At 35.6% G+C, this 27,260-nt stretch overlaps 1 long non-coding RNA gene across 1 annotated transcript in view; it reads right to left on the bottom strand.

The window, feature by feature from the left end:
• Nucleotides 1-8,562: 8,562 nt before the first annotated feature.
• Nucleotides 8,563-27,260, bottom strand: part of LOC138855656 (uncharacterized) — a 43,512-nt gene continuing 24,814 nt past the window's right edge. The window contains exon 4 of the long non-coding RNA XR_004977592.2: nt 8,563-9,443. This is a non-coding gene — a long non-coding RNA (uncharacterized lncRNA). The remainder of the gene's footprint in view (nt 9,444-27,260) is intronic.

Raw genomic sequence — 27,260 nt, 5'->3', positions numbered from 1 at the left:
TTAAATCCGCAAAATGGAATCAAATAAAACCGCAACAAAAAGGGGGAAGTCAACACTCAACATTTATTGATCACATCGATGCAGCTTGGGGTCGAACATGCCACTTGAGTTGCACGGAGCGCACGCAACCCAACAGACGACACTTAATGAGCGGGAAGCTAGTCGACAATACTAGATGTAAGAGAGTCTATCGATATAAATAGCAAAATAAATAACAACAAAAACGTCGATATAAAAGTAACAATGCTTAGTAACCATGACAAGGAGTATGGGGAAATGGGCTCGCCTACTTATAACTGTAGTTGACAATCGTCTGCAATTGTTAGTCCGCATATCCAATCCACATCGTAATGAGTCTCCGGAGAGAAGATTTTCATGTTAGTTCGCTTCCGTGCTTGTCTCCAGCACGCACACCCACGCACACTTGTAAGTTTTCTTCCTTCATTGTTATTGCATTTGCATAAGCGAAGCAGTGTACAGCCACTTGTGGACTTGGGGTCGATTCTTCAATACACTTGCACTTGTACATTTGATATTATGATTTCGTATTTATTTACTGACCGTCTACTTCAGTTTACTGTCAATGATTGTAGTTGCGAAACAGTCCGTTAAAGAAGAAGTTGCAAAAATTACAACAACTGAGGAGTAAATCAAATATGGACGAGTACTTGTAAAAAAGCAAAACACTTTGATTGAAAAACAAAACGAGACATTGCACAGAAACAACAATAAAGCACTGGAAATTAGAACTTTGGCTGATAGCGTTGACGCATGGTGGCACAAAATTGAGGAATTGAAGAAAATAATTTTTACTTTCGACATCATTTTACCGTGAAATGACAAAACAAAATATTCTCACTGAGTTTAATTATCATAGAATTAGTAGTTTATGTTTTTAGACGAATGAATAGCCAGACATTCGAAAATCAATTCGGCTCGTCATCGTGTTCATATTGATAATCATATATTCATTTTGGTTAGTTTTAGATAATACACACCACCGTTTGGTGTAACAAACTTAATGTTGTAAGATAACAGTTAAACAGCGCAGCCTGTCGACCAAAAATAGTCTTCAGAGTTAAGACTGTCCAGAAGTGCTCAATATGTTTCATAGATTCCTTAGCTAGTGGTCATTTTAACTGACTGAACAGATTTTTGAATTTTTGGGCAGAAAAATAATAAATTTATAATCTCGTATTTGTGCAACTATTTTAGAGAAAAGTAAGAAGCTTATATTTACATTGCGAAAATATCTCTTTGATAGATTCCAAACTGTTCGAGCGATTATATAGTACATATCTACAAGGCAATACAGCTAATCTACTAAATTATTAATGCGTTAGTCTTTTATTAGAACATTTGACGATTCTTTTTCATCTATCGTTGAACCTTGCGATTATAATCTGTTCCTAAATATTAAGAATGAAAGAAAAATAAGATTTGGTTTGGTAGGAGAGATTTAAACCGTGAAAAATTTTGCACAAGTCCTTTTCTCCCCAAGAAGTTGCTTGTCGCAACCACCGATCTTGGATTAATATACCATTAAGCTGCCATACAAACTGATCCTTTAAAATCAAGTCCTTATATTTAAAACTTTTTGACAAGATATTTTCACGAAATTGTCCAAACAAATCATTCAGATCGGACTACTATGTGATATAGCTGCCATGCAAACTGACCGATCAGAATCAAATTTTTCACTTTTTTATTTGTGCAGGGTATTATAGCTTCGGTGCAAACGAAGTCAACGTTTTTTTCTTGCTGGATTTTCAAAATTTGATACTTAGAAAGAAGCAAACCACTGTATGCTATATTGCTTTAGTGCGCCTTCAATGCGAAATATCTATCATTATATTTTCATAGCATTCAATACTCCCCACTCTTAAACAACACACAACTCCTCATTTATTTTTTACAAAAATCCTACTGTTGAATTGTATTGGATTATTTTATGCCTGTCATGCGCCGCTTGCACTATTCTGCGTCTGTAAGCTATATTTATAAATAGAGCTATGTCTATTTAGTCTTATTGTTTTCCTGTAAAAGTCCATTGTAAACAGTCAAAGCCAAAGTTCACCTGCTGTCTGGCAACATCATTGTGGCTTTGCTGCTGTGGTAAATAGGAAATAAATATATGCGACACACAAGTACCTAAAAAACATATGAAATTTTCAAAGGGTTGCTTATTCTCCCTTACTTTTCTCACTTCTCTCACCTGACTGTCATTAATTTCAACGTTTTTAGATTTTACTCACTAACCTCTAACTATTCGCCTATTTTTGGTTTGTTAAATATACCTCGACCAGTAAATTCACAATTTTGGAATGTTGATTTCATATTTTACTGTTATTTTTCTTTTGTTTTTTGTATTGTCATCAGGCTTATGGAAAAAAATGTCGACTCATTTTTGTTATTTCAACGCAGTCGTGCGCTTTTTTCTGTAATCTCCCTCTAGTTAAATCTCCTGCTTAGCAGCAACGTTATGTTAGTTTTCCTGCATTAATACGGACATATCTGCAATAACAAAGCAACTCTACATTTACTCACCCTCCAGGTGTTCCAACAGCAGTAGTGGTCGTGGCTGCCAGCCATCATTTCGTTTACGGCTTTGCTGCAAAGAGATGATTTGCAAAAAGTTAAATATAAAAATATACATACATACGATTACAGACATGCATAAATTACTATGTTTTTTAATGAGTTCTGTAATATATGGTACAGACGTAATGCTACATATAGATACGTGACTGTATGAAAAGCTATAGTTTTTCTCATATCGCTATGACTCGTTGCTTTCTTTCTGCTTTCCTTTTAAATTATTATGAATTTATAGCTTTAAGCTAGAGCTTTTATAAAAAAAAAAAACAATTTACTGGAGATTTGAGCCCATTTTCAATGTCCCGTTTAATAACACATCTATCATATTGAGGGGCCCGTCTCATATCTGTACCGTTTTTATGCAATTTTTACATCAACCCACATTATACTTAAGAGAATATACTCACTTAATTTCGCAACGATATCTTACTCATTTATCGTTAGTATTGTATAATCGTGAAGTCGAAAATCATTATATTTGGTATAAGGAGTCTGAGGGAACACACGGTATTCATTTAACTCTTTTGACGCCAATCTACCTAAACTATCTTACATATGGTCGTATATTCTCGGGCTGACAAAAAAAAAAAACATTTTCAGGTATTTTAATGCAAATCGTTACATATTATTTCCTTCAAACAAAGTTCTATTTGAGCACATAAAGTGTGTTTTTTAGACACCTGGGTTTCAAGAAGAAATAAAATGCATATAATTAAATTTTATGGCCATTAAGTAAGCTTTATTATAGGGAGTCTGCGCCGATGCCTCGCATCCGCTATTAACTCAATTGTTGAACAATCTCGATGTCACATTCATTAACCCTGGTTTCGGCACCGGTAATAATGCGTTTACCGAAAAGTTAAAAAAAAAATTTATCGAGTCGGTTTGTCTGCAGTTTAAATGAAGAAGTTAAAGTCAAATATGAACAGATGGTATACACTATAAAATCACCCGCAATGATGCAGATCCTTATACTCGGTATATGAAAATTAAACATGTTAGGGGCAATTTCCAAAGCAATTTTAATCGATATTATAAATACAGGAGGAAATTCAAGCGTTGGAACGCCTCCTTAAAGAGTGAAAAGCGACTCTAAATCAATTGTATATAAATTATGTTAATATTATTGTTGTATTGGCTTTGATTTTCAAACATCATAAGGAATATTGTTGCTACATAATTAAATCATTTTGCATCACGCTTTACGCCTTCCGAATGCTCTCGGCACTATCACACACTATTTATATATATGTTAATCTTAAAAAGTACTTAACTATAAGAACCTACATACGGGTATAACTTTGTATAAAGTAGACACATACATATTATATATAATAAATATATTTATATTCATATACAGTGCTAAGAATTTTCAACTCGAAAAAGCTTTAACAGAAATAGAAGGTTAGTCCAATTTATTTCTAAAATAAAATTTTTCAAACCTATATTCAAATTCTACGCAGACAAGGGAGAGGCTTTCGTAGCCTATATACAATGTATATATTGTAATGTAAAGTCATACAAAACTTGTTCGCATCAAAGGATATGACTAATACGGACGAATGAATAGTCTTCACAAGTTTGGACTCATATGTTGCCACAGCGAGATGCCGATTTGAGCCAAACAGTGTTTTGAAATTTTCGTCTGAACAAACACAATTTGACAAGCAACTTTTTCTCATTTCCGGCACATAGTGGCCCACCTTCGTACATATGTATATTTGTAGCAACGAATGTCGGCAATAAGTTGCAACTAATTATATTAATGGCTATTTGCAAGACGAACGTCTTGTACCACACAAGTACTCGTATATCGATCAAAGCCACATACAGGAAGTCAACGATTTTTCCTGCTACTGTGGGTTTAGTGAACATAAATGTACATGGACATTCATCAATTGATTAATGCAAATTAAAGCAGGTCCTGAGGGAAGACAGCCAAGCAGTGCAGTTAGCAGACCTTGTGCAGTGCACATATACACACACATATAAATTATGAGACACACATATATACACACATACACCATGTAAATGGATGCAATTTAATTAAATAGATACAAAACATGCCACAATGCAATCATATAATTAGATGAATGACCATTTATCGGAATACATGTAATTAAGTATTGAATTGAATTGGCCAAACTAATTTAGCATAAAATCAAGCGGCAAACACTCGCAACGCAGGGTTAAAGTGATTTGCATATATGATATTTACTTTGTTGTTGTTGCTGTTGTTAGTGGTGCTATGCAAATGCAAATCGGTCTAAAATGCGGTTATGCAAAAATGCGTTTGTTTGTCTATTTGCCCGTTTGCAGCGGCCATCGGTTGCGGAAGAAGGCTGCACTGTGAGAGCAACTGAAAAACAAACAATTAACGTATTTATATATGTATATCAATATACATAGTCTAATACATATACATATTGAAGTAGGCATTAAGCTTTGATGTCTAAATAATCATAGACTCACTGCAGAGAAATTAACCAGTTATAAACTACCTTGAAACTAGTATGAGCTAGTAGTCCATGTGGTCAGCCACCTGTATTTCTTCTATACAAGCGACTGGTACTTTTTATTGTTTGTTCTACGGTACCTCAAGTGTCGCTTTTCGGACAAAAAAACCACTAATTCATACTAGTTTAAAGCACCTAAATAGTGGTTTAGTTTAATTTATATTTTCGGAAACATATCAGTTTGGATTTTGTTTAGGTTTACCGATGTTTTAATAAAACAAATTTTGTATGGCAGCTATATGCTAAAGTGAACCGATAACGACGGTTCCGACAAATGAGCAATGGCTGAGTGTTCAGACAATTAAGAACGAAGAGCATACGTTACTCCACTGTCCACAATACCAACAAGAAAGGTGATACTGAAAGAGTGTATTCGGATGTATACCGTTGAAACAAAATATGAGTAGAATGCGGTGTGCGAAATAGCCGTTAAATTCATAAAACTTCAAAGAGCGCAAGAAGAGTAGCGTAGAAGAGAACTCTTATATTAAACGGACTACTAGAACCCGGACCAAACAAACACATACTGAATTTCCTAAAGCATAAGGCAAGATTTTGGTATCAAACAATGCACCGGGCGGAATCAGAGAGAAACAGATGTGTTGTCAATTAAATATAACTTGCCACTGAATGCAATCAGATTGTTGCAAAGCTATAAGCATTGCTCCACCATCCTTGACGTAATAATTGACGGTGGTACAGGGGGACTCAGCATATGATGGTGCGCGGTTAAGTTTAAATTAAAGTTCCATACTGAAATGGGTTTCAGGCATTAAACATATAATTAGCTCTGTTCGCAATGAAAGAAGATCGAGATCAATGTGGTCTACACGGTTGCACATAGCTCGTTCTAAACTGAACCTGCATGTGGAATTACAAAAAACCAGTAGGTCTACGTATGGCGTGATAGCCAGCTGGTATAATGTATAGTGGGAAATTTTCAATTCTAAGAAACTAAGAATCATCAAAATAAATAATAATAAACACTTATGCCTGCTTGTGCGCCTAGAAGCACACACAAAATTACAAATTAATCTATAAATGGATGGCTAAGGCATTACAAGTGAGTGCGATCCTGTGTGTAGATGAAAGTCAAAACGTTTTCTTATAGCTATCTCGGTCTCATTTATAAATGTATATATGTATACGAGTATGTGTGTTTGCTATTTAGGCGCTACTAATCACTGTCGTCCTCAGCAAACTGTGCAAACCGTAAATCTCCGCTCTGAGTCAAATAAATGCAAATTTAAACACAGGTATTTGCTGGCCTATAGAATGCCAGGCCTATATGCGTGCAAGTTTTGTGCTATTTGTACTCAGCATACATATGACATATGGCAACGCTGGCTAAGAATTTGTGTGTCTTTGACGACATAAACGGTAAATTTGCATATCGAATGTCGGCATCCGTTACAAATGAGCAAAGCGCCTAATTTGGCAATATCTTATGCACATTATTTATAAGGCCAACCTTGATTGTGTGTGTGTGTGTGTGGGAGTAAATAAATCTCGGTGTGTGTGGCATGTGTGCCGGTGCGCCATTTACACCGCTATCAATCAATTCCGAAAACTTGGCTTAATGAATGGGCGTGAAATTGCCGTTGTGTGCGGTGATATTAATCAGTTAGTCGTTGTTACCGTTACCGCTGCACTTGCCGTCAATAAAGATTATAATGTTGTTGTCGTTGTACGCTTATGTGCACGTGCGTATGTGTATGTCGCCATTATTAATCACTTAGTGGCATTTGATGTTATTGTTGTTAAACACATAATTATTTGTATCCCCAAATCAACGCACCTACCGCCACCATCAGCACACCCGCGCCCATCTCTTCAACCCCTCAGCATGCCAACACGAGTTCTTAAGCATATAGATATTAGTTGTGAGCGCGTGTGTGTGTATGAATTTGTTTGTATGTGTGTGTGCATTGTCGAGGTTGATTTGTTGTCCCAACTTCATGACCAACCGAAGCACACAGCCACACACACACACACATAAACACATGTTGATGAGCAAACTTCTAAATTAAACCATTTGCAACAGCTGCATACATATACATACATAATATACTTGCATGTACATATGTTTCAACTAGCCAGCCATCCTTCCGTCGGCCAGCGTTGGCGCTTTGTTGTCCCTTTCGTCATTCCTTCACATTCATTTGAATTAATTGCCGCTGATAGTGTTGTTGAGGCGTCGTAATTATCCATCGATGCTTCATGCTTGGTGCTTGTTGTTGTTGTTGATATTGCTATTGCTGTTATTATTATTGTTGTTATGCTGTTGATGCTGCCTTAATGATACTTATAGTTGTTGCTGCTGGTTAGTTTGTTTATGTGATCGTTAGTGATTGGCTATGGGCGGGCGAATATGTTGCTGTATTGGTTGTTGTATATGAGAGGTGTGTGTGCGCGTTTGTTTCCCTAAACTATTCGATGATTAAATCAGTGAGTTAGTGCCCGATGAGTCAAGAGCTTGTTTGGTTTTTGCATAAACGCACATAAGTATAAGCAGTCAGTTATGTGTGTGTGTGTGTGTGTGTGGATGTGAGCTCTAAGGTGGATAAAGGTTTCGTTAATCTGATTATGTAATTCGGTATAGGTAAACTCTTATACGTATGCATGTTTGTGTGGGTGTTGGCATGCTTTGGCTTTTGTAGACACATGTTTTCGGGATAATTGAATCAGTTGTCGTTAACACTCTCATCGACGCACACACACACCAGCACATATATTGGGACATATTCGCATGTTGTCGCTTTAATTAGTTTTCTGTTAATTGTTTAATTAATTTGTACAAATGTACAGCGAAGACATATGTTTTGAGGGCATCGATGCTATGTTAGTATGTTTTTAATAACGGTTCAGCATGCGAGTAGTCTTAAGTAATCGCGTTGTATATATGGTTATATTCATTTGTGCATTTCAAAAAGTCGACCTTTTTTATTATACTCGTATATCATATGTTGATTTTTATGAGAATGTTTCCCCGAAAATTCGAAGTAGATCCAGCACATGGTTTTGAAGTTATGAACTTACTTGTGAGCTTCTTTATCGTAGTGTAATTTGCTTTCAAAACTTTAAACGCGCTTTTCTCGAAGCGTTATTTTAAGTGTCTGTAAGTAAAACTTGACAAAGCGTCTGAACCAGTTGACTTGAAATTTCACACAACCTACTTAAATATATTATATTTGGCAGGCATATATGCAGGAATATATGCTTGTATAAAAATTTCAGTTTCTTAAACCACTCTGAGGTGCAAATTTATTTACAAAAACAACATTTTTCGGGCTACCGCCATTTTGCTAAAAATCTAATTTTATCTATTTCAATAATATATTTTTTGGATTCAAAATAATTTGGAAGAGAAAACTCTTCCTCACTGCCATTTTGTTTCGGAGAGACTGTATTTTAAGAAGAAATAAAACGCATATAAGTTAGTTTTTTTTTATAAAGAAAAGGGTTTGTCATTATGTTTTAAAAGTAATTTCAAGTAATTAAAGCCAAAGGACCCAATTTTCGACCACTTTTTGCAGCAATAACACACCGAATATTCGTTTCCAAGGCGTCAATTGTGTTGGGGTTATCTGCATATCCAAGCGACTTCTCATAACACCACAAAAGCAATTCAGCATTGTTGAATCAGACAATCTTGCAGGCCACGCTACAGGTCTATGAAGCGATATAATGCGCTCTCCAAAAGTTTCCTTCAATAAGTTGATTCTTACGATCACTCGACTGATATATTTGTTACACAATATACCTGAGTAAGGGTTTGACAGGTGTTTTTAAGTGGAAGTTTGGATCATTTATGCAAATAGATTTATTGTATCACATTATATTATTTATGGTAATATGAAAATATGAATTTCTCGACTTCTTCTTCCTCAGGCTTTCCTCATCCATATTTTATAAACAAAACTTATAACAAAGTCAAGTATTCCTCATTTGGAGTTTTGAGCATTTTAGTATTCACTTAGTAGTTGGTGTTTAAAAAATCCAGTCTTGGGACAACCAATAAGTAAACTTAGCACCTTGACCAGATGTCAATTCTATAACCTATCTTCAGCTTATAGCCTACCAATGGTTCATTTATGCGAAACACAAGTGGCAGTGTAAAACATTGACCAGCCTATTTAAAATATTTAAAGAAATGAAATACAGTTTTCTAGGAAGCTCTTGCCTATTAGCTGCTTTTGATTTTCAATTTAGATACACCCGCATCCAACGTGAGTTTTATTGTAGCAACAGGCTTCCAGTGTTGAATTCGTTTCACGTTGACTGCACGTGCCGGATATTGCTTCCTGTTGACTGACAGATGGTCGACAACTAAGAAAAACGCAACTTTAAATAAATTAATTCGTAAATTTTTGATTTAAAAATAGTCCCAATGAAATATTATATTCTCGAAATAATCAATGTAAATGTATGGAAGCACCGGTTAGTTAATTGTCCGAAATATTAAATTTCCTCTAAATGGTTTATGTTTTGGCGCTAAACAGCCAATAGGTGAAAACAAGTTTAAACCTTCTCACCAAGTAATCGTTTGGGGTTAGGAATACATTAGAAAGTTTGATCAGCTTATTGACGGGTGACTATTATTAGAGAAAACTTCTTTCAAGGTATACAAAAATAAACTTTTTGTTTGGCTGTTTGAACATCCTAATGAAAAATGTAGTAAACAGCACAAAACATACGACTTCGTCTAGCATACGATTTTAACAGATAGTAGAAAATAAAGAATACATTACCCAGAGAGTCAAAATATAAGTGACGGAAAACAGTATGTCTATGTGTGAGCTCTTAAATACAAGAACAGATAAAAAGCTGTAATCACAACGTAAATTGCATAGATTTTAAGTAAATTGTTACTCAAGCTTCATTCAAGTACTTTCGAATAAAACGAAGCCTAGCGTAAAGAGCAAAACCTCGCTTTGAAAAAAACAAGAGGGAGATATCTCTTAGAAGCCCACGCTTGCTGTGGACGTCATACCTTAACACTATGTTTATAAATGTTAAAATATACTTGAAAAGTATTATGGATGACGTTTGGTAGAAGAAGTTTTATGTTCACCCAAACTCACATGTGAGCCTGAGAAACAGTCGACATAACTAAATAACGTGCTTTAATTCCATTACCCTGTTATAAATGTCTACAATAAATGGAGACCCTCTACACTTGTTTTCCCTGTTTTCATATTCTTGATAACAGTTCATATCAACCCGAAATTAACACTTAGGAATATTATTTTACACTACCCAGGTGCGATTGAGATAACGAATCAGAAACGGAGAACAACTTGCATTTATTGTATTTAGAAAAAAGTACAGTGCGTTTAAATTCTTTGGACAACGTTATTAATTTACGATGCAAAAATGTTGAAGTCGATGAAAATGTTTTCGAGACCTTTCATTGTAGAGTTTGAAGTTCCGTCAAACGAAATTCCGTAAATTTTGTGTTTATGTCAGACATTTAAAGTAAATGCAGAGTGACTGAGAGAGAGATATATATATATATATATATATATATAGTATTATTAGAGAGGGAGAGATAGAAAATAGAAAAGAGTTAGGTAAGAGAGATAGAGCTATATACACGTTAGAAAAAGCAATATTAAAATCAGCTGCTATTCAGAGCCACAAAAGGTGAAAATATAACTGTCTTTTTAGGTTATGTTAGTGGCACACATCACACATAGACTATTATGAATGGGATACTATAAATAAATCTAGTTATGAATTTCCACATTGTCCATGTTATGGAGCTTCTGTGAGTTAAAATACTTAAAAAATAATGGCTAGATTCTCCAACCGATTGGATTTAAATGCTATAGCGCTAAAACTTTACTAGGCGGCAGAGAAGCAGAGAGGTCTCTACTTTTGGCGCACAACTTTGTACTCGTCTAAAATCGATAGCTTGTCGCGTTAATAAAGAAAACGAAGAGCAGTGCGCTGCACAAATTGCTAGCAATTTTACGAAAGCACTAATGAGTTGGTAAATAATTTTCAATAATTTTAGTGTGCACTCACCTAATTGCTTTCGAGAAATGCAAAAATTCAAAGCAATACGAGCGCTGCACGAACACAAAGTTTATAGATCACTCAATCCCACAGACAAGCATCATTAATAATTAATGATTTGCAGGACATCTGAGTGTAGCGAATGTGTATAATTAACCCCGCTGCAATTTTTATGACTACAAGTGGGCATACACACACACATACCCATGAAACACATAGCAATATGGTTAGAATATTTGTGCATGTGTGTTTTTTTGCATGTGGCAACATTGGTAACGGCATGTAACCCTATTCTGTGTAGAGCGGCACTCCAATTGCGATTGCTTAGCGTCGAAAGCACCGCAGGCCTAGTGAATGGCGCAAAGTTGGAGTGGTATGTTTATGTGGCAAGTACGGGTGGCTTTGTGTGTGTGCGTGTGTTTGTGGCTACATAAAATTATGTAGTACTCGCCAATGTGGCATGCATACTTACTTGTCAGTCGCGTGCGTAATCAAGTGGCAACATGGCTCTCATCTCTGGCATGTTGCATGCACCGCCGCGCTGTTGGTTGTTGGCTTACATAGGCGCATTTAAGCGCTGCCAATATGTGGACACGGCATGAGACCCGCTGACTTGCCGATTGTAAGCGCTTAGCAGGTGAATTGCAGTTGTTGCAACACCAACACGTCACGTCATATTTATGTGCTGCCACTTCATTCGTTTCATGTTGCAACAACAGTGGCAATTCAATAGACAAATTTTGTTGTTGCTGTTGTTGCAAATGTGGCAATATATAAACTCATACAAGCAAATCTTGTTGCTGCTGTTGCACATGTGGCAATATATGAACTCGTATATGCTGCACGGGACGATCCAATCATTTTTACTGATTTTGTGTCAACCTATGTGTATGTGTGTGTGAAAATACGTTTTGGTATATGTGTGTTGCATGAGTTAAGTGTGTGCTTGCGCTGGTGACTTAGCGTTTTAAATAGCTTTCAGGTTGCGCCTCACAAACACCCGGAGCCAACAATGTACTCAGAAGCGCTCATGTATTGGTATATGTGTGACTGTTGCATGAATGTGAGTATTGCATGTGTACGTGTGTGCCCGCTTGTATTGGTTTAGGGCCGCACTGTGTTTTTGTTAGGGTATTTGCGTATGCAAATTCTAAACCGAGCGATTTGCACCGACGCCAGCGCCACCGTGTGTTGAGTGCCCTTAAATGGTTGTATTTGTAAGAATGCTTCGTTTGGGTTGGTGTTTGTGCGCTTGCACGTTCGGTTGACCAAAATGTCAATGTTTGGCATTTAAGCACGTTCGGTTAATGGACCAGAATTTGCTGCAGATTGTAAAGGGATTATGGCCGCTTGTCCGTCATTTGTTTGTGTGTCTCTAAGCTTTCGCAAATATTCTCGCTCGCACACACACACACACACACTTATATATATCTGTATATTGTATATGTGAATGCATGTGGTTTTCACAGCTGCGGCGCGCTCACACGTCGCGTGTTGCATGCATTCTAATGCCATTTTATGTATGTGTCTAACTTTGTAGTTGTGTTAGCGTGCTAGTGGCGCACAATATTTACTAACACTTGCGCCTGGAAATCGAGATTTGTCTACAAATTCAATTGTATTCAATTCATTCAATGTGCGAGTTTTTCCTGCGGTTGCAGTGTTGTAGCTGTCTTTGCTGCAAATCAGCGGATTTAGAAGTTAAAACTATTGAATTTAATTACGTAACAGTCGATTCGAAAAGTGTTTGTTTGCGCAAGTATTGACTGCATATTTGCCAGCCTGTGTGCGTGGTTTCTTTTTATTTTTGAAATTCACTGTCATTCTGCTGAAGCACTAAGAGTTTTATGCAAAGCTTGCTTAAACAAGATAAAATGTAAACTTCGATTGCACCGAAGCTAGAATACCCTTCACAAATAAAAAAAGTTTTCCCTACAAGAACTTGTTTCTTATCGTTCGATTTGTTTCGCAGCTATATGCTATAGTCGTTCGATCTGCAGTATTTGTTTAAATATTGTAGTAATGCTTTGAATAATAATCCATGCAAATTTGTGAAGATATTTTTTCAGATAAAAAGTCTTCCATACAAGAGCTTGATGCGGATCTTGGTATGTGTGCAAAATTTCAAAGCCATATTTTATATGGTCTCCGACGTTTCCTTCTGGCTGTTACAAACTTAGCGCCATACTAATATACCTTGTTTATAAAAAGTAAGAGCGAACTAAACACTAGAAACTAGGTGAGTAGATTGCGAGGCTGTCACCATGAGGATCTTGCGTCAAACCATTGATAGCATTTCCGGCTGGAAGCATAGCCTTCATTAAATTCTTTTATCTGTCTTGAGGTGGCTTAAAACTTGCAGGACTTTTCATTTTCATAAGAACTGAGACCCATTCTGTAGATGGATTTGTCATAATTATCTAATGAGTCCGAGTACAAGGGATGATAAAATGGAGAAATTAAAGGGTAAGAATATTTGCTAACCGTGGCTAAGCGTGGCTGTTAGAATTATTTTTGTATTGACATGAAACATTTTTTTGAAACAGTTTTCAAAATAGAACGGATGTACTTATTTGATCAGATATAAATTCGAGTCCGTGGAGAACACGTAGATTTAATTATGGTGGAAGGGAGATCATAGTAACAGCTAAGAGCAATGCTACAAGGGTGACTAAATAACCTCAAAATATCTAAAAATATAGAATATATAGACGAAGATGGGCATAAATTAAAAAAAGGTGTTCGAGTTGTTATAATCGAGATATTCGATAGATTGTATATTAATAGATATTTTGATGAATTCGATATATTTGCATAAATGTGAAATTAAGATTAGTCTCTGATAATTTATAAGAAATTTTGCTGATAATTCTAAAGTTTTAGAGTTTTTGAGAATATACAAGTATATTGACACGGCGCTGTTGTAGTGCAGATTTTGAATATATTTTGGAAGAGCAGACTATGCTGAAAGATCTATCAAAATGCGTCGAGAATATATGCAGATATGATGTATTCTATTTTTTTACCTTACCTTACATAAAAAATACTAAAACAACTAATAATCTGAATGTGTCTAAATATGGGGTCTTTAGCAAATTTTTCCCGCCACTATAACCAGTACAATGTTGGCACAATGTCTCTTTGCAAATTTACTTCGTACTACCGTTATTACCTTCACACAGCGCAGCAGAAAGAGTTTGTTGGCCTGCTTGTGCGTTTTTCATTAGAATTGAGTTATGGGAATTGTTTTCGATCTCGCCTTTGCCCACTCACTTCGTTTACTCGCTACTTGCTGCAATTTCGCTCGCTCCAGTCCTCGATGCCAAGCACATTTCAGTTCGATTTGATGCCTTTCAATGCAATCCCACAAGCAGAGGACGAACACCAGAATATTTTCTATGTGCAGGCGTATCTACACATACATACATACATACACACATACAACCACACAATCATACGGTTTAATGGTTTATGCAAAGAACAAATGGCACCGGTCGGATCGCACTCGCTCACTTCTTGCCTCGCCTTTTTCTCAGTTGACTATTAAATTGGTTGTATTGAATTGGATTTTGAAAATTGCTGATATTCATTTAGTTTATGTTTCTAATCAACGTTGTAATACTTTGGAGATTTCGTAAGCAATTATGGCCACTGAAGTGATTGCGGCAATCGATTGCGAATGCTACAACGTTTTATGTAAGCAGTTAATTTGTATGTAAAGCATGTAGTCGTGCTTGAGCTGTATTTACAGGGTGGTTATGGAAAAGTGCAGCGCAAAATAGAATTTTTTTTCTTTTTTATACTAAAAGCAGGCATCGCTTAAACTTTTATTTGCTGAAGTTATTGCTTAAATCGCAAGAGAGAACCTCATAATTGTAAGTGCTGACTTTCAGCGAGAAAACTGGTGATTATGTGATCATAAAATCCAATCCAATGAGTCTTCGTAAGAAGATCATTATACCCTGAACAGGGTATATTAAGTTTGCCACGATGTTTATAACATCCAGAATATCGTCAGAGATCCTATAAAATATATCAAAATCAATAAGGAATATTTTGTATTTGTGAAGGGTATTATGGCTTCAATGCAACTGAAGTTAACTTTTTTTCTTGTTTACAGTATATTTCTTGTAAACTTGGAACATGATACAAAGAAATTTTTCAATAATAACACAATTCAATTTCATGCAGTTGGTCGGTCAAGTTTATGTTCCCATATAATATGCTATCGGCTATTTTAAGATCTTAAAAATAATTAAATTTTCCGTCACAAGCGCACTTGTCCAAATTATTTTCAAGATCTCTTGCTCCTAAGAAATAAAATACACTTACAAAATTTATTTTATTATTTTTTTTTTTTGTATCAGCTAATTCGTGTCTGCTTCCAAGAGACATTTACGTAATGCTGTCTGAAGTACTCTTCAGAGTATGGTCTTCCCGGTGCAATTTTCTACGCTTTATTTGCTTTAGTAGGGGTTAATCTTGCGTTAAAATCCATAACTCTTGAATGTTTATTGTTTGGACTAGAATATTCAGAAGCTGTCGACGAATTTATGGATTTATCGGTAGTTATTTCTCGTCCAGTTTGACCTTTTCTCGTCTATTATATTTAATTTTTTTCAATTTTCGTATTGAGTCTCATATGGTACCACTATCTTTAGTCTCCAAGTAATATCAAATCACTAATTACTTAAATAGGTATCCGGAAAAATTATATTAGAAACTAGAGTTTTTCTTTAAAAATCCAATAGTTAAATATCTATTTGTCTTTCTTATATTATGATTAATCTATATCTCATTAGAAAATAATACTAAACTTATTCTAGATCGTACATAGTCGTCATTAAACCCGTGCGAGGTAACTTTGAAGCAATCATACCGATGTCCGTTTCAAGCTCATATATTACGTATGAGATTAACAGAATTGCATATTTCTCAAATATTTATATCTGCCAGCAACTAACTCTCGTGTAGAGACTTTTTTTGGCTGCCTTTAGTTCTTAGCTTAACAGAATTGACACATTTTCCATTAAAAAAATAGAATTTAAAAATTAACTATCGTCGCATTCTGGGGGAATTAGTCCGGATGTACAGCTTGCGTAGGACTCACATATAAGCTTAGTTCGTATTTGTTGAAATGTCGTTAATTATCAAAAGATATAATTGACAATCCGGCAGTTAACTTAATATTCTAACACAAATAGTTTGAGAACACTCGTAAACGGAACAGTACGAGTTAGGTTAGGTTAGGTCGTACGGTTGATCCAAAATCGATAAATCTCACTTGGAGAGATATTCGACCTTTGTGTTACCCAAGAACTCCTAAGAGTAGATCACCAAGTCATCATAGGTCGACGAAGTGTTTTGAGCTTAACACAAATTTATTAAGGCGAATAATATCAATCGCAGTAACTTTGCTGAGTTCACCAAAGATGTGTCTACCGATATATTTCAATCTCAGCTGCGAGATTGACTTTACGAAAGCCAGTAGTTCGCACGACCTCTTACGGTTCACTCTGGGTCAGAAGTATGTCGCAGTCGCACAAGTTCTGGTTGTTGACCAGCGCTTGCTGGGCTCAATAGAGTCTCACAGTTTTCACTCTTCCAATCGGATGAAATATGAGAAAGGGTGCTCTCCCTAGCAAGCTCATCGGATTTGTAGTTTCCTGCGGTTCCACTCTGACCGGCACCCATACAAGTCTAATATGCAAGAGGCCTAAAGCTGTTGCTTATAAGGAGTGCACAGTCAGCGAGATCAAAGCCAGTATAGCCGCCCGGCTATCGGAGTGCATGCACACCTCTCTAAAGGAAGCTGCATCGGTGAACAAAGAATATGAGTATGCTGAATTGTGTGTTTTTTTTTTGTTTTGAACATAATCTGCGGCAGAAAAATGGTCATATGAGCAAACAATTTAAACTCTACAATTAATACGAAAAATTGTTGATAAATAGCTGAAAGTTAGCGTTTTTAATTTAAATCCTTAATTTCTTTATTGGATTTTGAGGTTTCTCCGCGGTGAACACATTTAAAGCCAAAGCAACTGGATAGCCTGTGGAAGTATTACTGAACAGAAATTTTGATATTGCCGAAAATATTATCCTCTCCAACGTATTTAAAATTATACTAATCCACCCTTTATATATGAGTGAATGCATTTTTATTTCACACCACTGCTCTTTTAAGGTTTTCCATTGCCAACTAAGTTGTAGTCGAGCAATTAACAATATATTGAACATATGTACAATATATATAAAATTTAGATGTCCATGCAATCAAATCTGTTTTCTATTACAAAACGAAAGCAAAACTCTGCAAATTTGTATTTTATTTTTATTTTATTTTACAACTTTTTCAATTTATTACATAAATAGTTATGCACATTTTGTTTGCCTAACAATTTGTTCATATTTCATGGAATTTCAGTTGCTCACTCTTCTGCCTAAGCGTTCTTCTTTTATTTGGATTTCGATTGTAATTGTTTCCCGAACTACTAAATGCATTTTAGAGTTATTTTCAGTCATTATGGCAATAGAAGACATACCGAATATATTTTTAATGGATTTACAAAAAATTTGTTAACGCTGTTAAATGTTGACAATAAATTTGGGAGAAAATTGGTTGCGTGTGGCAACGATGAATACAATTTTATACGGGCTTTTGTTAAAAGAATATTAGGAGCTAAAATAAAATTAAGAGACTTCAGGTATTCTACAACAATTGCAGCCTGAACTGGGTCCAATAAAATGCCACAAGTCCTCATATAAATAGAGTACTCGAATTCTTCTTGTTCTGTTATTAACCACGGTATCAAAGCTTTTTGTTCAAAAATCATTGCACAGTTTGAACTTTTACCTATTCTACATTCGTGAAAACATGTTTCGGATATGATCGCCAACAGTCGGGCAGAATGAGCGCCATAAGAGAATGTCATCGAGCAGTGAAAAGAAAAAATAAGAGTATATTAGAGAAAACCCTATTCCAAGATTGTCGGTTCTACGTATCCGGAACGAACCCGTATAAAGATTGTGAGTTACGTAGCTTTCTTTAAAACTATTGGGTACATAACTATATTAGTGGGGTTAATTTTTTCAAAATTTGAACGTCTACTTAAGGTAAGCCTGTACTAAATATTCTCCCATCTTTCTCACAGTTTACGAATAGCAGCGCAAAAGAACGGCAGCTAAGAATGAATCAAGCCAATTTTTAATACTAATGTGAACCAGTAAGAGAGTTCTGCATTGTCCTGATCTATAGTAGTCAGAAGGGGCAAGATCCGTGCTATAGGGCGGGTGAAACAAAATTTTGCAGCCGCTGTTTTCAAATAGTTTTTAACCGGTCTTGCAGCATGCGGTAAGCGTTGCCATGATGGAAAATGATTGCCTAGTGTCTAGTCGAACATTCCAAGCATTTTTCGGCTTTTGTCGCTTCAATTTGATGAGATCTTATCGGCAGCGTTCCCCGCTAATGGTTCACTCAGTTCTAGAAGCTCGTAATACAGCTCGCCCTTCTGATCACATCAAATACGGAGTATTACTTGTCGTTGATTTAGCTGATTGGGCGCGTTTTACATATGAATTTTTGCGCCTTAAGTTGTCGTAATGGAACTAGTATCTTTCACAATATAATGCAAAAACTATTGCCAGCGTTCAAGCAGCATTTCTGACATTCAAAATCGTCTTCCAAGGTATCTTAACGTGGTCTCATATGGCATTCAATTGCCTTGACTTTAAATGTACTCTTGTGTTTGACAAACCCAGGACATTCTTCATTTTTCAAGTCAAAATCAACACTTTTAAATAGTGCAAACCACTTATGGCACGTTCGCTCGGCTAGAGTATGTCAATCAATTTAATGGTGAAAATCGTAATTACTTTCGACTGAGGAGTTCTTCATATTAAAATGATGAAGAGTGAAAAAGTATTATTGTTGTTTATGCTTCAAATGAATAATATAATATAATGAAAAAGACGTACAAGTACAGTAGCTTTCCAAATCATTTTCGGAATATTGAAACAATGGAATAATATTCAAGTTACGCTATCCCTTAGCAAACCGCACGAATATAGACTTAATTTTTGAAAAACTTTTACTGCTGCTTCATCAACGACAACGTTAAGCATACGATCTATATCTGAACCATCAAATAGTACTTCATTTCCAGAAAATGAGAACGAATGAACAACGAAGCTACCGATTGAATAATTATATTATGAGTATAAGTGTATGTTGGCGAAGAGCTGAAAGACGGTGTCTACTTTAATGTTCAGCTGTGTTTGTTAGTCGATTCAAATTTTCTCTTCCTAATTTAATAATGTTTTTTAATACCGGACTCTTCTAATCAGAGGATGTGTATGTTAAATACTTAAACATTTTAGCTTTCTTTATATCCAACGACAACTAAAGAATGTGAAAAAAATGAGGGTCATACAAGAGTTTGCTATTTATCTTTTTATAAAAAGAATTTGTGCACTGAGAACATTAGCCTTTTAGCCACTTAACATCGTCGGCAAAATAAGTATTTTCTTTTCTTCTTTTTTACCCTATTATTCAAAAAAGATAAGCCGATTTTAACGAGCTTCCGACTTTTCGATACAATTTTTTAGTGCAATTAGGGCTTCGCTCCATAACTAGCTTAAGTCTAGGAGATTTCTCTCGAGCGATTCTTTTCTTAAGGTCTGAGAAAAGTAAAGTCAGAAACAGTAAAGTAGATTCGGAGAATCGGTCGCTTGTGTCATGTCATGTTATGAACAATTGTGTCGAACAGGTTCCAATGATATCTGTAGACTGTCAGCTATCGCGGTCAACCTCATATTATGGTTATCCAAATCATGTTTTTGGCCATCCACTGGCTTTCACGACTGCCATGCTCAAATATATTAAAAAAATGTTAAATTACTTGTTTCACTTGGCCCAGAACCCGAATAACACTTGACAAGTGCCTTTTAAGAGTAAGCAGCACTTTTTCCATCAACAAATTTTCAACCCGACTGTTATTAGAAATTGTGGACAGCTATTAATATTATCAGAAATATATTCTTATATTTTATATAGGACAGTAGCTAACACAAGAGGGGAATAACACATTATGATGTGTGTTATCATACGGATTGACTTCGTCAACATAGTTTTCGACTACAGATATTCTAGCTCCTCTAAGAGTAATTTTTGAATAAGATATTTGCGGTTATGTTGTTGGCTGAAACGAAAATCAGATGGGGAACTTTTTTCAATCAAATGAACAATCTCTTCGATTGCGAATTTATTGGGATTTAATGAGCAAATCATTGTTGTTATTACCTTCCAAGAACTCATAAAACTCCAATGGGTATTTATTTTTACCGTTAAACATGTAAATATTTGCGAAAATTGTTTTTCACTTGCAAATATAGCAAAATTTAAATTTCTTTCGATCCTTTCGACGCGCTGAAGTAAATTTAAAAAAATGGGCGGTAAATAAAAGTTGCCGGTAAAGATTTAATGAACAGAAAGTCAACAACAGTACGTCAAATAGGCGGTATCGATTGACGCGGTCCACGGCGCTCGTGTGTGCATACGACGACCAGACACCCCACTTAAGCATTACGAGCAGCACACACACACAGCTGCAAGTGTTTGTGTGTGAGTGTGTGTATATATGTGGAATATGTAGAATGGAAGCGCTTACATGCGTGTTTGTAGACACAAGGATTTCATTTTTAACCGTAAATTAATTCATGGTTCATCTCTGACCGCATCGACTGCGTTGGCTCGTTGCCCAGTTGGGCGAATGCGCGCGCTGACACACATACTAATACATGCGTATAAGTATATAAACAGTCACCTACTCATATAAGTATGTATGCGCGCGCACACAAATGCACTCACATATGCATAAAGGCCTTTCGGAGCGAGCGCGTGTGTGCGTCTTAATGTGTACGGACTGCCCTTAAACCAACATTAAAAAGTTAAATTTTTACAGCAAAACAAATTTGGTGAAAAACAATGCGAGCGCAAACAATGAAGAAAAGCAGTCGCCATTAAGGAATCGTTGCGCGGCGCGGCATGGCCTGGCGCGGTCAGCACAAAATTAAATCGAAGGATAAGAATGAACTGAAACGCGAGAGCGGGGTATTTACGTAAGTAAGCTGGTTTTTATTTTATTACCCGTAAATCCGTGAAAATTCATTTCATATCCGACAATGACATTTCACAACGTTGCATATTATCGTGCCATTTTTATTTATATTTATTCACTCGCTTATTTTCCTTTAATGATTTTTTTTTTTGTTTTTATTTTTTTTTCGCCAACGAATCCCGGCAACGGCAAGGCGTTCTTCATATAGTCGCCAGTCAACGCCCAATAAAATGACACAAACATTAACAATAATGATTATAATAAGCGGCACAGCAGTGGACAAAATGAATAACAAGTAAAAAGAGCAAAAAAGATAAAGTCAAAAACAACAACAACAGTAAAAATGTGAACTTTAATAAACGCGGTAATAACGCAGCATTCACTGCAGCGGCAGCAAACGCCTTTGATGTGGTTTGTATTATGTTGTTTTTGCTGTTGTTGTTGTTTGCTTTTGCCTTGCTCCTGCCACTATCGCTGGAAAGCTTGTCATCATTGTAATCGCTTATGTTGTTATTATTATTATTTACTCTGCCACTGACTGCAGCTACTCTAATTGCTGTTGCTATTGCTATTGCTATAGTGTTAGTTGTTGTTGTTATTGCTTGTGTTGACCTCATTGTTTCGCATTGACACTAGCTGCATACTGTGAGCGCTTGCTTAAACATTTTGCTTTTGCCCACAAACGTTTTAAGAACAATGTATGAAGGCAGTTACAGCAACAACAACAACAACTATATTTTTTGTTTAAACGCAAACAAGTGCAGCACAGAGCCAGTCGTTACAATAAATTCACATACACATACATAAACATACCAATTAATACAGCTGCTGACCAAATAATCAATAACGCAAGATAAATCATAATTTCACTTTTGACTGCAATATTCCGTCTTTGTGGAACTGAAATTAACCTTACTTCTTTGACTTTTAGCACAAAATTAAGGGTATAAAGTGTAAATGAGGCAATTATCAAAATTGTCACAAAATCCTCAAGTCTACCGCAACACTTTACAAAACAAAACCCCAGCGATTTGTCATTCAAAATCCCGACTATTACGACATGTCGAAAGGTTGCTTTTTTGAACCTGAAGTATTGCTACGAGGGTGTCAAAAGGTTTATTAACTACAAGTTAATGTATGCTAAGAAGATTCGTAAATAGTACGTGTTTAGATTTTATTACGCTGAAACACCGGTTCTCTCATTATCTGTCTTACTTAAACAGTCCAGTGTTAATAGTGAAATATACGAAGTGTCGAAAAACCCATTTAAAATGTTGGTATAACATTAAAATTAAGTATTAACAGACATTTTTTATTTGAATACAACTGAATAACCCTGTTTTGGTTATATATATACCTGACCTATCTTCTTACAAATAGTACGACGAGTCTGAAATGTATTGTATATAGAATAAGTCAGAATTATACAAAACGATCGTATCCTATGAAAAAACAAAATTTTACACTTTTTGGTTTCTCTTAAAATTTTCAACATTCATTCGAACCTTAACATCAGATTGAATACTAATTGATATCCAATAACTTTTTTTGGGAGACAACTCTCGTTTGGAGATATTTACAAAAACCTAATGGTAAATTTTTTTCAGCACTTTCAATTAAATCAACTCTAAAACAAACAAAGAAACTCTAAAGACACTCATCACTGGTCCTAATTCAATGCGTCCATACTGTATGTCTCTGCAAATATTGCACTCCAATCGTTGCTTATGAACTGTCTTTGAAGGCGCCCCGTTGTGTGCAATAATTACACGTACATATTTTGCAGTTTCCGTTTATTGCGCTCAGCAAAATTGAGAAAAGTGAATTTTAATACTTAGCAGTAAATTTTTGGTGTATTGAATATGCACCAGCTGTGATGTTTATTAATTATGGTGAATTTAAACTTCGAAATATTAGGGCGCAGTAAAGGGAGAGAATAGATGAGACAAAGGATAGCTTACGGCAGATAACGGAGCAGTTGTTTGGCTGGTAAGATGATTTCAGTTATGGTTAGTGCTTTCGAAGTAGCTCATTATTTTAATTAAAACTGGGTTTTAACAGTTCATATCTTTGAAAATATTGAGAAAAAGAAAAGAAAGAATATTAAGTGTGTGACTAGGAACAGGAAGGTCGGCTGGACTAAGAGTTGCAAGATCTAGAGTTATAGAAAAATTAATTTTTCTTTGTGGTGCAGCATCAATATTACAGTATTTGTAATGCAATGTTTTGCCCACATAAATTTTATATCGCCTCGGCCTATGCTGAAAGTCACTGCGGTTGAACGCTGATATTTTGAAGAAAAGCCTGCACTATTTGGGCAATTTAGACGAACTTTTTTTTTTTAATGAAGATTTCGAATAATTTTACTAACCCCTTTCAAACCATATTATCTGATGGTGTTACAATTTCATCTCTGTTTAAAATCTCTCTCAGTTCCGCAAGCATGAACCATGCCAAATTTCTTGAAGATATTACGTCAAATAAAAAAGTTTTCCATACAAGTATTTGATTCTGATTGTTCAGTTTGTATGGCAGCTATATGATATAGTGGTACCCGATATCGGTCGTTCTGAGCAGCTTCTTAGTGAGAAAAGGACAGGTCGAATACTTAAAACTGAGGGACTAGGTTGCATATATACGGAGAGATGGACAGACAGACGGGTATGGCTAAATCAACTCAGCTCATCATGCTGATCACTTATGTATATCTTTTATAGGGTCTCCGACGTTTCCTTCTGGGTGTTACAACTTCGTCAGCTTCAGAAACATTACGTTTGCCTTTAATGATGGTGAATGTAATGTAGATCCGCTAACAATTTTTAGCATCATTTAAAATATTGAAACACAATTTAAAACCAACCATTTTTGGACATGTGGTAACTCTTAATTAGGAATGGTCGAATCCGGTCTCTTTGTCAGGAATAGCTAGCTATCCGGTTGACTTTATTTCTAACCTCATCTCAAAGTGTTATTTATTTTGATGAAGTTTTTTATATACATATGTATTTCCATATGTACGCATATAAAATACATATTTTAAGTCAGTGCAAAAAAATGCACGTTCCAAGCAGAGTTGTAAACGTTTATTTTTGTTCGTCTGCTGTAGCAGCGAATATGCAACATTTACGGTAATGACACTGTCTGCGCCCATTAATTATATAAAGTGTCTACATTGAGGAGCAAAAGTACTTACACGTACTTGCGTGATGTGGGCGTTTCAGAGTAGGTAGTAAGAGTAGACTGAAGAGCTAAAGTACTCTACTCATTTTGCGCTAGTATGATGCTTTTTCGCTTTACTTGAAGTTAGTAACTTTATTTTATATGCTTTAAATTTCCGTTATATTTTTAGTTATATGTTTTTGCATTCGCGTACAGCTTCGCTTGTTCGGCGATCTAGTGATTAAAACTCTGGGAGATTTAAAAAAAACGGTTGATTTTGAAGCATTGTGTTATTAGTTTACACCAAATTTTGCGAAAAAAACTTGTACAAGATAATATTTTTAAACTCAAAAACTTGATTATTTCTAATTTTTATTATTATTACTTTCTCTTCCTTTTCCAAAGGGTTTCATCCTACTAAGATTTTGTTTTGCTTTTAAAAATTATTAACTCTGGTCTAAGATTATTGTCTTTCGCTAACAACTTTCTACCTTACTCTCATAGAAACTGTCCGGATGAAGGAGTAAGAATACGCTCTCGGTATTGCCTTAGTCGATGCACAAATTTTAAGATGCCAAGTTATACCTTCAATCCTAAGCAATAATTGCCATTCTGTCCATCCAAGTTATCCCACTAGAGTTCGCGAAACGATTTCCAGGGTAAATCTGAATTTAGGTTTAGTACCACAAACCGACGTTAGTAAATAATGTTAATTATAAATCCCGCAAAGATCATCTAATTGGTTTAGTACATAATCCTTATAACAGCCGGTATCAGGAGCTATCTGATTTGAAAGTTCTGTTAAATGGTATTGCATTTAAACGTTTGAAGAAAAACGGACCTTGTGAACTTGCCTTGTATATTTCCCACATTCACACACGAATTTTCCATGTGACATGTGCGCGTTTGAGTTGTGCTTCCAAAGGCAGTCTGCAACAAAATTCTATATCCACGCATTCAGTTTCTTCTTTATTTTCTCTCTCTCTTTCTCTCTATACCTCGTCCCGAACTGATTTGCCTGCTAACATAAGGCCACCAGCAGTCAATCTCTGCACACGCAGTGACCGCAGCGCACATTTTACTAAGCATTTTATTTCGGACTTTCTGCATTTTAAATCTCAATTTTAAAACGGTTATTTAGATGTCGCTGTATTGTTAGGTAAGCGCCTCGCATAAAGCTACAAACAGTCACTGACGCAAAACCGTGTTCCGAATAAGCTGATACGACCTATCTGTAAATGATCAGTGACCACCGCTTCTACCGTCTGCTTCAACAGACCGTACGGTAGAATACCCACGAAAATTGGATTTTGCCCGTAAAAACGAGTGAAAGAGCAATCTCTTGCAACGTAGCGATCTCGATATTTTGTAGTAATTAAAAAATGATTTTGAATATATTTGAAATATTCTTAAAATTACTCAATATCACAGTCGAGTACACTCATTTTTAAATAGGAAAACTATTTTTAATAGTTGGATTATAGTTTTGAGCTTTTACATTATGAAAAATTATAACTAAAAAATTAAATGTGTAAAAAATCGTGTATACAAATAGACAAATGGCAACATTGGTGAAATGAAAACAAAAGAGAACAATCGATTTGTGCGTTGAAACTACGGGCATAACTTTTGACAAATTTGGTTTGATACGGGCGGTAAGTACGGAAGGGAGGTATGTCGTTGACTGTTTGTGTAGTAAGACAATGTCGCATGCCTCTTTGCCGCTCGGCTTTTATCTACGGCGTTTGGCTGCTTTAATTTTTCCCTTTTATGCACTCCTAAGTCCGTTACTCATACGAACGAACGTTTGTATATATTATATAAATTAAGCCATGTATGTATGTATGTGTCTTGTGAAATTTGTGTGTGTATTTCTGCATGTTGCACTTTTATTTTCCATCTGCATGCATAAACATGTGGATTTTGCGAGTAGCTATGTGCCTTACTGCAGCTGTAAATATGTAGAGTCATATGTTGTCGTCGCTGTGGCAATTGCCAATGTTCTCCATGCAATTCACGTGCCGAACATTAGTAAAATACTCATGTGCTTTGAATTTTCGTACTAAGCAAAAAAAAAAAGAAAAAAGAAGAAGCATTCTTTAAATATCAGCGCTGAGAGCGGCGCTGTGTATATGATTTGGAGAAGATGTGGAAGAAAGTGCAGAAATGCCAAAAAAAGGAAAAGATACTTTCGAGTTATTTCAAATGTACTTTAAAGGAAAAAGTCCAAAAGTAACCATTCAGTTCACAAATTGTACAATTTCCAGTAATAAGAAATTTATGACTACAATTTAAGCAATAGCAAGAAAAAGCGTTAACCTCGGTTGTACCGAAGCTAGAATACCCAGGACGATTAATATTACTTATAGTTTCAATACAAACTATAAATGGTATAAAAACTGCTGGGGTTACTTGTTGCAAATAAAGAAGCTTTCATACAAGAATTTGATGTCGTTCATTCAGATGTTTGCCAGCTAAATGATGTAGTTCTCCTGATCTGAAATTTTCTTCAAATATTGTAGCGTTACTTGGAGAATATTGCAAATTTCGTGAAGGTATCTTCTAAAAAAAAGTTTTTCATACAATGACAATGTATCTATGACATCGGCAGTTCAGATAATTGAGCAACTTTTTAGATAGAAAAGGACCTACTGAGGAACATGGCTAAATCAACTCAGTTAGTCACGCTGATCATTTATATATTTCTTTTATAGGATCCCCGCGTTACCTTCTGGCTTTTACAAACTTCCTGGCACTCTTAATATACCCTGTATACGCTCGATATACTCGAACGGCTTTAAAACCTTGCGATGAACAGTTATCTCCAACGCTCTAAGTGCTTTATTATCTC

This window comes from Bactrocera oleae, chromosome 2 (assembly GCF_042242935.1).
Source record: "Bactrocera oleae isolate idBacOlea1 chromosome 2, idBacOlea1, whole genome shotgun sequence".
Taxonomy (NCBI): Eukaryota; Metazoa; Arthropoda; class Insecta; order Diptera; family Tephritidae; genus Bactrocera; species Bactrocera oleae.
This window is presented reverse-complemented; position numbering and strand designations above follow the sequence as displayed.